The sequence below is a fragment of the Oryctolagus cuniculus genome, chromosome 1 (genome assembly GCF_051225735.1).
Source record: "Oryctolagus cuniculus isolate XC-2025 breed Fujian yellow rabbit chromosome 1, ASM5122573v1, whole genome shotgun sequence".
NCBI classification, from domain to species: Eukaryota; Metazoa; Chordata; class Mammalia; order Lagomorpha; family Leporidae; genus Oryctolagus; species Oryctolagus cuniculus.
Genome location: NC_142867.1, coordinates 68,658,213 through 68,675,192, shown reverse-complemented (window position 1 = coordinate 68,675,192; position 16,980 = coordinate 68,658,213). Strand labels below are relative to the sequence as shown.

The following is a 16,980-nucleotide window of genomic DNA, read 5'->3' as shown; positions in this document are numbered from 1 at the left end:
AAGACAGAGTTAGAGAGAGAGAGAAACAGAGAAGAGACAGAGAGAAACAGAGACAGAGATCCTCCATCTGCTGGTTCACTCCCCAGATGGCTGCAATAGCCAGGGCTGGGCCAAGCCAAAGCCAAGAGCCAGGAGTTACTGCACTGGCATCCCATTACTGGAGTGGCAGTTTGAGTCCAGCTGCTCTGCTTCTAGTCAGTCTTCCTGCTGCTGCTCCAGGGAAGGCAGCAAACAAAAGATGGCCCAAGTCCTTGAGAGCCCCTGCCACCCAGGTGGGAGACTAGGGTGGAGCTCTTGTCTACTGGCTTTGACCTGGACCAGACCTGGCTGTTGTGGGAATCTGGGAAGTGAATCAGCAGATGGAAGAGCTTTCTCTCTCTCTCTCTCTCTCTCTCTCTCTCTCTCCTCCACCCCTTGTTCTGCCTTTCAAATAAATAAACAAACAAATCATAAAAAAACAAAGTCTTCATTTTAAAAAAGTATAAGTAATGTTATATTTCTCATTAATCTTTTTTTGGTTTAGAAATTTTTTTAATAAAAATACACTATCTTTAATAAAATATGCTATTTATGTTTGTCATTAAGGTTATTTTATAATAAATATTTTAAATTTTCATTTTAATTCTTAATATGTTAAATATTGATAGTTATTCTCACATAATGTCCTTTGGTGTCTCAGTAATTTTTAGAAGTGTAAAGAGGTTCTGAGATCAAATAGTTTGAGGACTACTTCTCTGTCCTGCCCTTGACTCACTGCCATCCCACCCAGAACAGCTGGCTTCCCGCCTGGGCTTGAACACTTCAGAGCACAGGGAGAGCACCACCTCCTGGAACAGCTGGTTTCATCTTTGGACTACTCTGTCTGCTCAGAAGTTCTGGCAGTGAGTCAAATATCTGTCTCTTGGAGGTTCCCACGGATAGGCTTTAGACCCACCCGTTGGTTGAATGCTGCAGTTTGGAACCCTCTCCTGGCGGGGAGACAGTCATTGCCTTTGTGGTGGCCTCAGATGGAATCAGCCTTCCCTTCGGGTGATAGGAGTGCACACACATTTTTCTGAGTCAGCCAGTGATTTGTAGGAAGCATTGCCAAGCCAGATAACTCACAGCTCACAGCTGCTTTTCCAGGAACCAGAAAATTATCTCCAGCCACATACCAAATATGAGAAATTCATATTGTTGTTGTTTTTCCCAATATATTAATTTTTTCCATTATAAATCATGCATACTTCTTAAGAAAAATGGAGAAAAGTAAAAAGAGAAAGACCTTGAAAAGAAAATTTGGTCACAGTTAGCCTTGACTTTCTTGTCTTGGCATCTATCCCCTTCAGGCTTATCCTGAGTGCTATGCTTTTCAAACAGTTCCTGTGAGGAGCTTTGCCCACTATGCTGGCCTTGCAAGGTCTCTGGGGTTGCCAGGCCACCCGCCACACAGTGGAGTGGGACAGTTGGTGGTTAGGTTGCAATTTCTTACGGGTAGCTAAGGAGAGGCACCCAGAGGGAACAGGCACTCCCAGAAGAGCCTTGGTCTTCTGCTCTCTAAGCCCAGATATCTCCAGCTTTGTGGTGTCAGAAGGGATAGACACTCTCCTACACCAGAGATTGGTAAACTTCTTTCTGTTTTTGTTTGTTTTTGGTAAAATGTGAAGTTCCTCTGAGAATTTTACTTCTGAGAGCTATGCTAAGGAAATGGTAAGAGATTTAGACAGTACTATGTGTCTATCATTATTCATAAAACTTGTAAGCAAGTGAAATGCTCAACAGTAAAGGTTTAGTTTAAAAACTGTTCACTTGTATATTCTGTGCTGGTTGAAAATAATAGATGTTGATGAGGTCTTTTTAATGTGGGAAAAGTCTCAGCATAGAGTGTTAGTTGTCTTGTATAGGTCTGGCATAAAGTTTCTAAATAAATAATTGCTGTTTGGAAATGGAAAAAAGCAGAATAGATAGTACAGTCTCAATTATATAATACTTTTGGGACACAGTGAAAAAGGTTATTGCAATAACTGGCACCAATTTATATCATCAGGAGGACACTTCGTGAAAATACTTTGAAATGCCCAGCAGGCACAGAGGCCATCAGATGCCCAGCTTAGAGGAGGGGAAGCTGCTTTGCATGAAGCAAAGAGAAGAATTTTGTTTATTGCTTCTGAAAAGGAGAAGCAGGGGAGAAGAACGTTGGTCAGGGCTCTCGCAATTGCAAAAGACAGAAACTTAACTCATCGTAAGGATGGGGGAAGGGCAATAGAAGGAGGTTAGATAACAGGTACCAAAACAGCTACATAGAACAAATGAGTTCTAGTGTCCCATAGCATAATGGAGTGACTGTGCCCACAATCATCTGTTGTATAATTTATGAAAATCTATGAGAGAGGAGCTTGATAGCTCCAAACTAAAGAAATAAGGAGAGTGGCTGGCAGTAGTGGCATAGCTGGCAAGGCCACTGTCTGCGATGCCAGCATCTCATATGAGTGCTGGTTATAGACCTGGCTGCTCCACTTCCAATCCAGCTTCCTGCTAATGCTCTTGGGAAAACATTGGAAGATGGCCCAAGAGCTTGGATCTCTGCACCCACGTGGGAGACTAAGATGAAGCTCCAGTTCCCTGGCTTTGGCCTGGCCCAGCCCTGGCCTTTTTTTTTTTTTTTTAAGATTTATTTATTTATTTATTTATTTGAAAGTCAGAGTTACACACAGAGAGAAGGAGAGGCAGAGAGAGAGAGAGAGAGAGAGAGAGAGAGAGAGAGAAAGAGGTCTTCTATCCATCGGTTCACTCCCCAGTTGGCTGCAATGGCCGGAGCTGCGCCAATCCGAAGGCAGGATCCAGGAGCTTCTTCCAGGTCTTCCCACATGGGTGCAGGGGTCCAAGGGCTTGGACCATCTTCTACTGCTTTTCCAGACCATAGCAGAGAGCTGGATCAGAAGTGGAGCAGCTGGGACTTGAACCAGCACCCATATGGGATGCCGGCACTGCAGGTGGTGGCTTTACCTGCTATGCCACAGCTCCAGCTCCAAGCCCTGGCCTTTGAGACCAATTGGAAAGTGAACCAGTGGATGGAAGACACCTCTCTCTCTCTCTGTGTCTCTCTCCCTCTCTCTGTAACTCTGTCTTTCAAATAAATGAATAAATGAATAAATCTTTTAAAAAAATAAAGGAGAAAGAAGTGCTAATTATGGTTATTTTAGTACATGCTGTACATGTGTTGAATATCACCCTGGGGGTGGGCATTGGGCACAGCAGTTAAGATGCCCTGGGAAACCCACATCCCATATCGGAGTGCCAGGGTTCAAGTCCTGATTCTGCTCCCAATTGCAACTTCCTGCTAATGTACACCCTGGGAGGCAGCAGGTGATAGCTCAGGTACTTGGGTCCCTGTCACCCACAAAGGAGAACTGAGTTGAGTACTGGGCTCCTGGCTTCCACCTGGGCCAGTCTAGCCCAGCCATTGTGATCATTTGGGGAGTGACCCATTGGATGGAAGATCTCACTGTCTCTCTATTTATCTGTATCTGTCTCTGTCTCTCTGCCCTTTCCATAAAATGAAAATAAATAAATTTTTAAAAAATATCAAAGGGAGTTTTTTTTTAAAGAAATATCATATTGTTTTCAATAGGTATGTGTACAATTACATTTTTTTTTTTTTTTTGACAGGCAGAGTTAGACAGTAAGAGAGAGAGACAGAAAGGTCTTCCTTTTTCCATTGGTTCACCCCCCAAGTGGCCGCTGCGGCTGGCACGCTGCGGCAGGTGCACTGCGCTGATCTGAAGCCAGGTGCTTCCTCCTGGTCTCCCATGCGGGTGCAAGACCCAAGGACTTGGGCCATCCTCCACTGCACTCCCAGGCAATAGCACAGAGCTGGACTGGAAGAGGAGCAACTGGAACAGAATCCGGCGCCCCGACTGGGACTAGAACCTGGTGTGCCGGCGCCGCAGGCGGAGGATTAGCCTAGTGAGCTGTGGCAAATTGAGCTGCGGCACCGGCCACAATTACATATTAATAAAAATCACTTCCTGGTGCTGGCACAGTGGCTCAGTGGGTTAACGCCCTGGCCTGAAGCGCTGGCATCCCCTGTGGGCGGCCAGTTTGACTCCACTTCCAATCCAGCTCTCTGCTGTGGCCTGGGAGAGCAGTGGAAGATGGCCCAGGTCCTTGGGCCACTGTGCCCGCGTGGGAGACCTGGAGGAGGCTCCTGGCTTCAGATCGGCACAGTTACGGCCATTGTAGCCAATTAGGGAGTAAACCATCGGATGGAGGGCCTCTCTCTCTCTCTCTCTCTGCCTCTCCTCTGTCTGTGTAACTCTGACTTTCAAATAGATAAATAAATATTTAAAAAATAAAAAAAAATCACTTCCTATCCAGCTCTCTGCTATGGTCTGAGAAAGCAGTAGAAGATGGCCCAAGTGCTTGGGCCCCTGCACCCACATGGGAGACCGGGAAGAAGCTCCTGGCTTCTGGCTTCGGGTCAGCGCAGCTCCAGCCGTTGCAGCCATCTAGGGAGTGAACTAGCTGATGGAAGACTTTTCTCTCTCTTTCTTTGCCTCTCTGTAACTCTGCCTTTCAAATTAAAAAAAAATTTAAAAAATGTATAAAACGCTTGCAGAAAATTAAAAAATTAAATTTTTAAAAAGATTTATTTGTTTGAAAGGCAGAGTTACAGAAGGTGGAGGCAGAGGCAGAGAGAGATCTTCCATCCAAATGGCTACAATGGCAGGAGCTGAGCTGATTTGAAGCCAGAAGCCAGGAACTTCCTCCAGGTCTTGCATGCAGGTAGAGACCCAAGCAATTGAGCCATCTTCTACTGCCTTTCCAAGCCTTAGCAGAGAGCTGGATTGGAAGTGGAGCAGCCGGGACTCAAACGGGTGCCAATATGGGATGCCAGCACTGCAGGTGGTGACTTTACCCACTGCACCACAATGCCGACCCCAAAATTAAATTATTTTTTAAAAAGAAAGAAATTTAGCTCAATCTAGCTACAGGGAAAAACTCAGTATCTAGTTAGACGTGTTTGGATTCAGGGACTCAGACTTTGTCATCCACATTTGCGTTCTCTTTCCATGTCTTGGTTGTCTTCCTGTGCCATGCTTCAGTCTTGAGCAGTCTCTTCGTGTATGGTGGCAAAGATGGGCAACAGCAGTGAGACTTGTCTACCAGTTCAGTTACCCCAGAGCCAAGAGTCCTTCACTTAGCACGAGTGGCCAGGGGGATGGAATGCACTGACGTTCTCTGTGGGGCCACCTGTGTGGATCGCTGTAGCAAGGTGGGTCAGCCTTGCTCCTGCCATGTGAGAGAAGGAAGCTTAACTCCCCAGAGGAAGGCTGTTGCTTGTTGCCTGAGAGGAAGGACCTGAGTTGAGTGGTAGCTGGGCAGGCACAGAGAAGAGATGCTAACTTCAGGGAGTAGAGAGAGGAGAGAAGGGTGAATAAGGAGAAGGGTCAGCAAGATGGAACAGGGCCAGGTGCGGTGAAGGGACGGGGAAGCTCTGTTGTGGTGGGCAGTGGTCCTTCCATTTTGAATTGTTTGCTTTGCTATAGTGTGAAACTTTTCTGTGTTTTCCCCTTCATCTCCGAAATTTCCAGAAAATTCTGCTCACCTCACAAGTGTTCTGTGTAAGTAGGTCTTTGGTGGAAATTGAAGGGGTTAAGTTTCTAATTTGGATTCAGTGTATAACAGAGGCAGAGGTAGTAAACCAGTAGCCCAGGGGCCAGGTGGCTATGGGAAAGAACTGGCATCTTGAGGAGAGCTTTAGATTTCCATGAGATATGGGATTGGAGGGAGTTGGCGCCATGTATCTCAGTTTGTGAGGGCAGGAGGACCCCAACTGAGTTGAAATCACAGACATTCATCTTTGCTAGGGAAATTCTGTGTTCACGGGTTTTCACTGTTATGAACGGATTATAACTTCTTTCAGAGTGAGTCACTCTTTCACTTCTTTATGGCCAGAACTTGCTTGTTTTACACAGGAATGTTCAGATGACTTCTAGCCACTTCCAGAAACAGGTGTGGAAGCCAAGAATGGAAGTGTTGACTGATGTAGCTGCATGGATTTGTGAGGTGAGTGGAAGAGAAAATCAAGGGAATGAGACCTTCAACCAGGTTGTACCCATGCTGTTCTGTAGAAGCAGAAATGCCAGAAAACCTATTACTCTGTGTGCATGAAAGTGTGTGTGTGTGTGTGTGTGATGGAAGTACATACAAATTCAGTGTTTTTTGGGAGCGGTATGGATTTAGGACCCATTCGGACTCAGAGAAACTCATTGAAACTTGTTTCTCATCCTCTCCCTCCCCCTTCCTCCTCTTCATAATTTTTTCCTTCTCTTCCTCTTCTTTCTTTTTTGAAACTTGTAAAAGTTAAATAAAATTTAAAAACCAAATAATTTGTTTATTTGAAAGGCAGGGATGGGGGGGAGAGAGAGAGAAAGAGAGAGAGAGAGAGAGAGAGAGATTTTCTGTCTGTTGTTTCACTCCCCAAATGGCTACAACAGCTAGGAGGCAAGCACTCCATCTGAGTCTCCATGTGGGAAGCAGGAACTCAAGTATTTGAACCATCATCTGGTCCTATAAGAAGCATCAGCAGGAAGCTGAATTGGAAACACAGAGTAACCAGGACTTGAACCAGCACTCCAATAGCAGATATGGGCATCCCAAGTGATGACAACCCACTGCACCAAAATACCTGCCCCAGAGCTTGCTTCTCTTACATATGTAGGTTGTATTTCTTATTGAAGGTACAACTTTAAAAAAGGATAAAACATAGTGTTAAGGATTGAACAGAATTTAGCTCCCCAAACTCATGCAGGTGTTTAAACCCCAAATCTTATGTTAAGGGTTAGTGGATTAATGTTAACAATTGATGGATTAAGGGTGGAGATGGATTTAATTATAGTGGCTAGGAAGGTAAGGCCTAGCTGATGGTCTTTGGACATTGGGGGTTTGCCCTGGGAAGGTAGTCCTCAAGAACGGCTTGGTTATTTAAGCTGAGTTCTGCCTAGACTCTCTCTGCTTTCTGGCTTGTCCTGTTATCCCTCTGCCATCAAGAGATGTCTGAACCAGTGTCACCACCCAATCCTCCAAAACTGTAAGCTGGAATAAATCTTCCTTCATAAGAAGCCCCTCTCAGGTATTTTACTTAAAGTAATGGAAAGCTGACAGTCTTAGAAGATAAAACCCACAGTCTTAGAAGATACCTAAGAATTAAGTATTCTTGCCATTGTTGAGGCTAAAATTCTAGTGAAAACCAAAACACTTGCATACAACAATGTGAGCACTATTGCACAAGACAATGGGACCAGGAATCAGAGAACAGAACAAGGGAGAAATGCTTTTGTTCTCCCCATACTGAATTCTGAACAGCTTTACCCTTTGGAAAAGAGCAGAACTGACCCCTCTCTCTCCACGTTGCTGGATTGTTTGGAATTCTTGGCTGAAGCAGATGAATAGAGTACACCACATGACAGAAATGTACCACACGCACGACTTCAGAGCCCAGCACTTCTCCCCAAGTCCCTGACCCAAGCTGTGCTCCCTCATAAATGAGTTAGAGGCTATGAAAGCAGTTGGTAAAATACATTTGGTATATGCACTTTGAGTAGTTCACTTTTCTTCTGGGTCTTAGTGTCCTCTATAAGATGGAACACAACTCCTTCCCTGGCTTCCTCATAGGACTTTCTGGAAGAATCAGGGAAGGGGTGGGTGTTCAGACCAGTGGTTGAGACACCTGTGTCCCACATCAGAGTGCCTGGGTTCAGTTTCCAGTTCTGACCCCAGCTTTTTGCTAATGCAGATCCTGGGAGGCAGCAGTGATGACTCATGGAGCTGGGTTCCTGCAGCCTACCTGGGAGATCTGGACGGTGTTCCTGGCTTCAGCCCTTGCCACTGGGGGCATTGGAGGAGTGAAGCAGTGGATGGGAACAATTTCACTGTCTCTTTCCTCTCAAATAAAAAAATAAATAAATAAATCATCAAAATGAAACTAATGCTCCTCAAAACTGAAACAAAAAGCAAATTAAACTAAAACCAAAGTATATGATATAAATTTAGATTAGACAAATTCCACAATAGACATAATAATTGGGAGCTGCTACTCAGGGATTAATCTAGAACAGGAAGATAAGTTATCAAATATTTGAAAAACCAATAAATCAATAAATGGGAATTGGATGAATTGAGCAGTGATGCTTAAAGATATAACGGCTGAGAGGCCAGCCCTGTGGCATAGTGGGCTAAGCCTCTGCCTGCAGTGCCACCATCCCATATGGGAGCTGGGTTGTGTCCGATCCAGCACTCTGCTATGGCTGGGAAAGCAGTGGTAGATGCCCCAAGTTTTTGGGCCCCTGCATCCACGTGGGAGACTTGGAAAAATCTCCTGGCTCCTGGCTTCGGATCAGCTCAGTCTCAGCTGTTGTGGCCATCTGAGGAGTGAACCAGAGGATGGGAGACCTTTCTATCTCTCCCTCTTTCTGTAACTCTGCCTCTAAAATAAATAAAATCTTTTTTCTAAGATTTATTTTATTTATTTGAGAGACAGAGTTACAGAGAGAGGTAGAGGCAGAGGCAGAGGCAGAGAGAGAGAGAGAGAGAGAGAGAGAGAGAGGTCTTTCATCCGCTGAATCACTCCCCAGATGGCTGCAAAGTCAGGAAGTACGCCAATCTGAAACCAGGAGCCAGGAGCTTCTTCCGGGTCTCCCTCGCAGGTGCAAGAGCTGAAGAACTTGGGCCATCTTCCACTGCTTTCCCAGGCCACAGCAGAGAGCTGGATTGGGAGAGGAGCAGCCAGGACTAGAACCGGTGTCCATAATGGGATACCAGCACTTCAGGCCAGGGATTTAACCCGCTGCGCCACAGTGCAGCCCCAACAAAATCTTAAAAACAAAAAATAATGGCTAAGATTCTCTGAGACAAGAAAGACATGGTTTTCAAATTGAGAGTTTTGAGCAGAATAAGAACTGATTTCATCTAGACACATTACAGTAAATATCAATAATAAAGAAAAACTCTCAAAAACTTAGCTGAGAGAAAGGAAAAGCAGGTTAGTGATAATAATTAAAATAATTAGAATGACGTATTCCTGTTAAGCAACAAATAGGGTCCTGGAATCTCTGAATTAACATAATCAGAATGCTGAGGGAAAAATAATGTCTACCTTTCCAGCTAAATATAATTCAAGAGTGAGGATAAAATAAAATAATTTTCAGGGCCAGCGCCGTGGCTCACTTGGCTAATCCTCCGCCTGTGGTGCCAGCATCCCAGTGGGTGCTGGGTTCTGGTCCCGGTTGCTCCTCTTCCAGTCCAGCTTTCTGCTGTGGCCTGGGAGGGCAGTGGAGGATGGCCCAAGTGCTTGGCCCTGCACCCGCATGGAAGACCAGGAGGAAGCACTTGGCTCCTCGCTTCAGATTGGTGCAGTGCCAGGCATAGCGGCCATTTGGGGGGTGAACCAACAGAAGGAAGACCTTTCTCTCTGTCTCTCTTCCTCTCACTGTCTAACTCTGCCTGTCAAAAAAAAAAAAAAAAAAAAAAAAAAAGGAACTCAGAGGAGATAATCAGAGAGTATAAATGTGTATTGAGGCTTTTGTCTTACTTTGGAGGAGGTTAGAGACACTGACAACTAATGAAAGTTTATTAATAGAAAGACAATTTGTATTTTCTGAAGCAGCAGAGGGGAGAAAGGGAACTGAATTGTCATCAATGCAACAGAGTACAGGAAAAGACAATAAAGGAGCAAAATGGCAAAAAAAATTAACATGACAGAAATGAGTATGAACATAGCAGAAATCATCACTAAACAAGGAGCAAATGTTTATTGAGTAGCTATTAAGTACAGAATTGTTCTAAGCTATAGAAATACAACAGTGAACAAAAAACATCCCTACACTTACTAAGCTTACATTTTAATGGAAAAACATGTTCTTTTTTTAAAAAAATTTATTTGACAGGTAGAGTTATAGACAGTGAGAGAGAGACAGAGAGAAAGATCTTCCTTCTGTTGGTTCACTCCCCAAATGGCCGCTATGGCCGGCGCTGCACCGATCCGAAGCCAGGAGCCAGGTGCTTCCTCCTGGTCTCCCATGTGGGTGCAGGTTCCAAGGACTTGGGCCATCCTCTACTGCCTTCCCGGGCCACAGCAGAGAGCTGGACTGGAAGAGGAGCAACTGGGACTAGGACCAGCACCCATATGGGATGCCGGCCCCACAGGCGGAGGATTAGCCAAGTGAGCCATGATGCCGGCCCCAGAGAAACATCTTCTAATACAGGAATACACAATATGTCTAAACAGATTAAATTCGCCTATAGAAATCCAAAAAGTATCATTGGACACAAGTAGAATCTAGAACTGTGCTACTCATCAAAGACAGAACTCAATAAAATTATGAAGCTAAAAATAGAGACCCCAGATACACAGCAAAAAGGAGAACCTGGCAAATGCACAATTATATTTAGGGAATTTGTCATGTTTTCATACTGCGTTGACAGATCAGAGACCAGAATGATGTAGGCAATATATTTAATTTAACAGAAATAGAGTAGCAGGTGTTGGGTGCTACTTGGGGCTCTGTCTTCCCATATCGGAGTGCCTGGCTTCAAGTTTTGGCTCCATTCCTTTTTCAGCTTCCTTCTAATGCATCCTGGGAGGGAGCAGATGATGGCTCAAGTACTTGGGGTCTCTTTCACCCACATGGGAGACCCAGATTGGGTTTTGGTTCCTGCCTTTGGCTTACCCAGCCCCTGTCTTTGTGGGCATTTGGGGAGTAAAACCAGCATATAGATCTCTTGCTGTCTCTTTTTGCCTTTCAAGTAAATGTGAAAACAAATAAAATTTTAAAAGCATACGTTTGGTCAGCCAGTGTTGTGGCATAGCGGGTAGAGCTGCCACCTGCAGTGTCGGCATCCCATATGAGTGCCGGTTTGAGACCCGGTTGCTCCATTTCCGATCCAGCTCTCCGCTATGGCCTGGGAAAGCAGCGGAAGATGGCCCAAGTTCTTCAGCTCCTGCACCTGCGTGGGAGACCTGGAAGAAGCTCCTGGCTCCTGGCTCCTGGCTCCTGGCTTCGGATCAGCCCAGCTCCGACCATGCAGCCATTTGGGGAATGAACCAGCAGATGGAAGACCTCTCTCTGTGCCTCTCCTCTCTCTGTGTAACTCTTTCAAATAAATAAATCTTTAAAAAAAGCATAGATTTGGACATAAGAAACACACCATACCATTGAGAAATAGTTTTTAGCTACAAGTCAAAGAGTCATGAGAAACAATAGTTAAAAAAAATTTACCTCTTTCCCCTAACAGGAGTTCTGGAGGCAAGTGGTTCCTGGCTTAGGGTTGATGACTCAAAGTAGTTTAAGATCTTTGTGATTTTTTTGACCTTTTGATTATGATTCCAGGTGGGCTCCTCTTGCTCTGGAGGCCATGTCCACATTCAAGGAAAAAGGAAGGAGGGGGGCCGGTGCCGTGGCTCACTTGGCTAATCCTCCACCTGTGGCACCGGCATCCCATATGGGCACCAGGTTCCAGTCCCAGTTGCTCCTCTTCCAGTCCAGCTCTCTGCTGTGGCCCGGGAAGGCAGTGGAGGATGGCCCAAGTGCTTGGGCTCCTGCACCCGCTGGGAGACCAGGAGGAAGCACCTGGCTCCTGGCTTCGGATCAGCATAGCTCCGACCGTTGCGGCCTTTTGGGGGGTGAACCAACGAAGGAAGACCTTTCTCTGTCTCTCTCTCTCTCACTGTCTTAATTCTACCTGATAAATAAATAAATTTTAAAAATCTAAAAAAAAAAAAAAAAAAAAAAAGAAAGAAAAAGGAAGGGGAAGAAATGGAAGGCAATGGGACCAGCACTGTGGCGTAGCGGGTGAAACCACTGCCTGCAGTGCTGGCATCCCACATGGGCGTCAGTTCAAGTCGCGCTGCTCCACTTCTGATCCAGCTCTCTGCTATGGCCTGGGAAAACAGTAGAAGATGGCCCAAGCCCTAGGCCCCTGCACCCACGTGGGAGACCCGGAAGAAGCTCCTGGCTCCTGGCTTCGGATCGGTGCAGCTCTGGCTCTTGTGGCCAGTTGGGGGTTAACCAGCAATGGAAGACCTCTCACTCTCTTTTTCTCTCTCTGCTTCTGCCTCTCTGTAACTCTGCCTTTCAAATAAGTAATAAATCTTAAAAAAAGAGAAATAAATGGAAGGCAGAATTAAGAAATAAAAAGGTCCCTAGAATTCATCCTTTTCTTCCTCCCCTCTTGTGTTTTCTCTCTCACTAACAAACTGCCATGAGCGTGGCAGTTTGAAACAACACGCCTTTATTATCTCACAGTTCTGTAGGTTGGGAGACTGGGAATGGCTCAGCTGGGTCCCTTGCTCAGTCTCCAATGCTGCAGTTGTGGTGTTAGAGGGTTGCATTCTCATCAGAGGCTTCACTGGCTCCCTCAGGCTGTTGGCAGAATTCCTTTCCTTGCAGTTCAGGACTCAGGGCAGCATGCTGGGAAATGCTGGAGGGAGGGGACGTCTTTATGTACATAAAGAGCAATGGGAGCCATGGCATCCATTACAGTGAGCTCATCCAGTGCTTAAATGTTGATATTTTAAATTTGTTTTTCTTATTTATGAAAGTCTTTTATTTGTTTTATGTATTTGAAAGAGAGAGACAGATCTCCCATTTGCTGGTTTGCTCCCTAAGTGCCTGCAATAGTTCAAGGTTGGTACCAATGATTCACTGAAAGCAATCAGAACTCTTTGGAAAAATAGTTGATTTGAGGGGTGGGTCCAAGAAAGTATAAAAAGAATCTAAAAAGAATCATGGGTCAAAAAGCAAAGAAGTGCTCAAAGAATGATGGGGACACTGAATGGTACAGTCATTTTGGAAATGAGTTTCACAGTTTTTTTTAAAATAGCCTTTTTCTCTTCCTGGATCCTACATTGCCCTTTTTTTGTTGTTCTTGTTTAAGATTTGTTTATTATTTGAAAGGTATTTAGAGAGAGAGAGAGAGAGAGAGAGAGAGAGAGAGATGGCTGCAATGGCTGGGTGGCTGGAGCTGGGCTGGTCCAAAGCCAGGAGCCAGGAGCCTCTTCCAGATCTCCTATGTGGATGCAGGAGCCCAAAGACTTCGCCCATCTTCCGCTGCTTTCCCAGGCTCATTAGCAAGGAGCTGGATCAGAAGTGGAGCAGCTGAAACTTAAACCGGCACCCATGTGTGCTGCTGGTACAGCAGGTGGCAGCTTTCCCTGCAAGGCCACCATGCCAACTACTCACAATTTCTTATAAAATTTTTTAAAAGATTTATTCATTTATTTGAAAGACTTACACAGAGAGAGGAGAGGCAGAGAGAGAGAGAGAGAGAGAAAGAGAGAGAGAGAGATCTTCCATCTGCTGGTTCACTCCCCAATTGGCTGCAATGGCTGGAGCTGCATCAATCCGAAGCCAAGGGCTAGGAGTTATTCTGGGTCTCCCACACGAGTACAGGGGCCCCAAGACTTGGAAAATCTTCCACTGCTTTCTCAGGCCATAGCAGAGAGCTGGATCGGAAGTGGAGCAGCCGGGACTCAAACCAGTGCCCATACGTAATGCTGGCACTGCAGGCGGCAGCTTTACCTGCTATGCCACAGCGCCCACCCCAATTTCTTATAAATTAAATGTGCGTTTATCTTACAACCCATCTATTCCATTCAGGTGCTTACTCAAGAGAAATGAAAACATATGTTCACCAAAAAACTTGTATATGAATAATTCTAGTGGCTTTTTTCATATTAGCCAAAAACTTCAAATGTCCATCAATAGTTAAATGGATAAATAAATTTGGCATATCTGTCCATGGAAAATTACTAAATTACTCATCACTAAACAAGGACGTACCAGCATATGAAACAACATGGATGATAACAAGAATATCTTGTTTATTGAAAATTAATTATTTGAGAGCGAGTGAGTGAGCCCCCTACATTCACTCCTCAAACGGCTCCAAGACCTAGAGCTAAGCCAGGCTGAAGCCGGGAGCTGGGAAACTGGATCTAGGTTTCCCATATGGGTGGCAGGGATCCAAGTACTTGAGCCATCACCTGCTGCCTTCCATGGTGTGCAAGAGCAGAAAACTGGAATTGGGAATGGAGCTGGGATTTGAACCTAGGCACTCCAATATAGATGTAGGTGCCCTAACAGGTGTCTTAACCACCAGGCAATACAGCTGCCCACCAAAACATAATGTTGAATGAAGGAAACCAGACATAAAGAAGTATATACTGAATAATTCCATTTATATGAAATTCTAGAATAACCAACACTAATTTATAGTGATGGTGAGATCATTGATTGGCATGGGGTTAGGGAATGGATGGCAAAGGGGTACAAAAGGAATTTTCCAGGCCAGATGGAGTTTGATAGTAGTTGCAAGGATATATACATTTGTCATAACTCATGAAGCTAAACACTTTAAATGAGCGTATTTATTTATTTAAAGTGCAGAGTGATGGGGGAGGGTGTAGAGATATCGTTCATCTGCTAGTTCACTCCCTGAATGCCTCAACAGCCAGGGCTAAGCTGGGCCAAAGCCAGGAGCCAAGTCTCCCATGGGGGTGGCAGGAGCCCAATTACTTAAGCCGTCACCTGCTGCCTCCCAGGTACATTAACAGGAAGTAGCACAGGAAGCAGAGGTGGGACTCAATTCCAGGCACTCTGATATGGTCTGTGGGTGCCCAAGTAGCAGCTTAACCCTTTGTGCCATACCTGCCCCAAATGGGTGTATTTTATTGTATTTAAGTTCTATCTCAATAAAGTTGTTTTTTTAAAGATTTATTTTATTTTGCTTGAAAGTCAGCATTATGGCCGGCGCCGCGGCTCACTGGGCTAATCCTCTGCCTGTTGTGCTGGCACCCTGGGTTCTAGTCCTGGTTGGGGCGCTGGATTCTGTCCCGGATGCTCCTCTTCCAGTCCAGCTCTCTGCTGTGGCCCGAGGGGGCGGTGGAGGATGGCCCAGGTGCTTGGGCCCTGCCCCCGCATGAGAGACCGGTGGGGGGGGGGGCAGGGAGGGGAAGGCACCTGGCTCCTGGCTTCGGATCAGCGCAGTGCACCGGCCATGGTGGCCATTTGGGGGGTGAACCGGCGAAAGAAGACCTTTCTCTCTGTCTCTGTCTCTCTCTCTCTCACTAACTTTGCCTGTTAAAAAAAAAAAAAAAAAAGAGTCAGCATTACATAGAGAGAAGAAGAGGCAGAGAGAGAGAGAGAGAGAGAGAGAGAGAGAGGTCTTCTCTCCGCCGGTTCACCCCCCCAAATGGCCGCAATGGCCGGAGCTACGCTGATCCAAAGCCAGGAGCCAGGAACTTCTTCCAGGTCTCCCACACGGGTGCAGGGGCCGAAGGATTTGGGCCATCTTCTACTGCTTTCCCAGGCCATAGCAGAGAGCTGGATTGGAAGAGGAGCATCTGAGACTTAAACCGGTGTCCATATGGGATGCCAGCACTTCAGACCAGAGTGTTAACCCACTGCGCCACAACACCGGCCCCATAAAGTTGATTTTTAAAACTTAAGCAAAAGACCCAAACAGAGAGCTCAAAAAAGATAACTGACAATTTCATTAGTATTCACAGGATTGCAAATTAATGTCAGATCACTGCATACTGCCTAGAATGAGTAAAATAATAGACTGATAATACCAAGTATTGGTGCAGATATGGAGTAAGTGAAACTCTTATATGAGGGGTCTGCAAAATGTTCATTGACAATGCATATTATGAAAAAAGTCTGCCTGGATTTCAATATTTTGAGCGTTGAATTTTTTATTGATGCATATTAATTGTACATAATTATGGGGTGCATCAGTGTGTATGCATGGTGTATGATGCAACGATCGAATCAGTATAATTAGCATTTCCACCAGTTTAAACATTCATCATTTCTTTGTGTTGGAAACATTCAAAATTCTGTCTTTTTTTTTTTAAATTTATTTGAAAGGCAGAACTTGGGGCCAGCATTGTAACGTAGCAGGTTAAGCTGCCGCCTGCAATGCCAGCATCCTATGTGGGTGTTGATTTGAGTCCTGGACATACCAATTCAGATCTAGCTTCCTGCTTATATGCCTGAGAAAGCAGCAGAGGATGGCCCAAGTCCTTGGGTCCCTTCACCCACATGGGAGACCCAGATGAAGCCTTGATTTCTGCCTTTGCCCTGGCCTGGCCCTGGCTGTCGTTGCCATTTGGTGAATGAACCAGTGGATGGAAGATCTCTGTCTCTCCCTCTCTCTGCCTTTCAAATAAATAAAAACTAACATCTTAAAAAAAAAAAAAAAAGAAAGAAAGAGAGAGAGAGAGAGTCTTCCATCTGCTGGTTCACTCCCTAAATGGCTGCAATGATCACGGTCAGGCCAGGCCAAAGCCAGGAGTCAGGAGCTTCTGGGTCTCCCATGCAGGTGCAGGGGCCCAAGGACTGGGGCCATCTTCTACTGTGTTCCTAGGCCATAGCAGAGAGCTGGATCAGAAGAGGAGCAGCTGGGACTCAAACTGGCACCCATATGGGATGCTGGCACTGTAGACAGTGGCTTTACCCATTACACCACAGCATTGGTCCCTTGATGAGTTTTTAACAGATTCAATGTAGTTTATAGATAAAATTCTAAGAATATAGTATTTCTTTCTTCTCTCCTTCTCACTCTCCTCTCCCTCTCTCTCCCTTTCTTTCTTTTTTTTTGTTATTGAGATAACATATTTTAAATTTACATTACAATAAAAGGCTTAATGCTTCACAGAATAAGAAGTTTAACAGGTGAAAAGCAAAAGACCATAGCTTAGTGGGAATATATGCAATCATTATAAGTAATAATTGACTGGAAAAATTACCACTTCACCCATATGCAGTAAATTTTAAAGTAATCACAGATCATTAAAATTATAGTAGGATAGCATACTTAACCATGGGTTTGACAAAGGTATAAAATAAAGTTTTACAAAACTATATTTTGTACCGATATATACAGGCATTTTTTCTTTTTTTCCCCCTTTTCTTTTAAATTTTAGCTCCCACATAT

At 45.0% G+C, this 16,980-nt stretch overlaps 1 long non-coding RNA gene across 1 annotated transcript; it reads left to right on the top strand.

Moving 5' to 3' along the window:
• The first annotated feature begins 1,405 nt into the window (after positions 1–1,405).
• Positions 1,406–11,276, top strand: LOC149128455 (uncharacterized). Its single transcript, XR_016219062.1, has 3 exons — positions 1,406–1,602; positions 5,958–6,048; positions 10,928–11,276. It is a non-coding gene; the product is annotated as an uncharacterized LOC149128455 (long non-coding RNA).
• Positions 11,277–16,980: the final 5,704 nt, after the last annotated feature.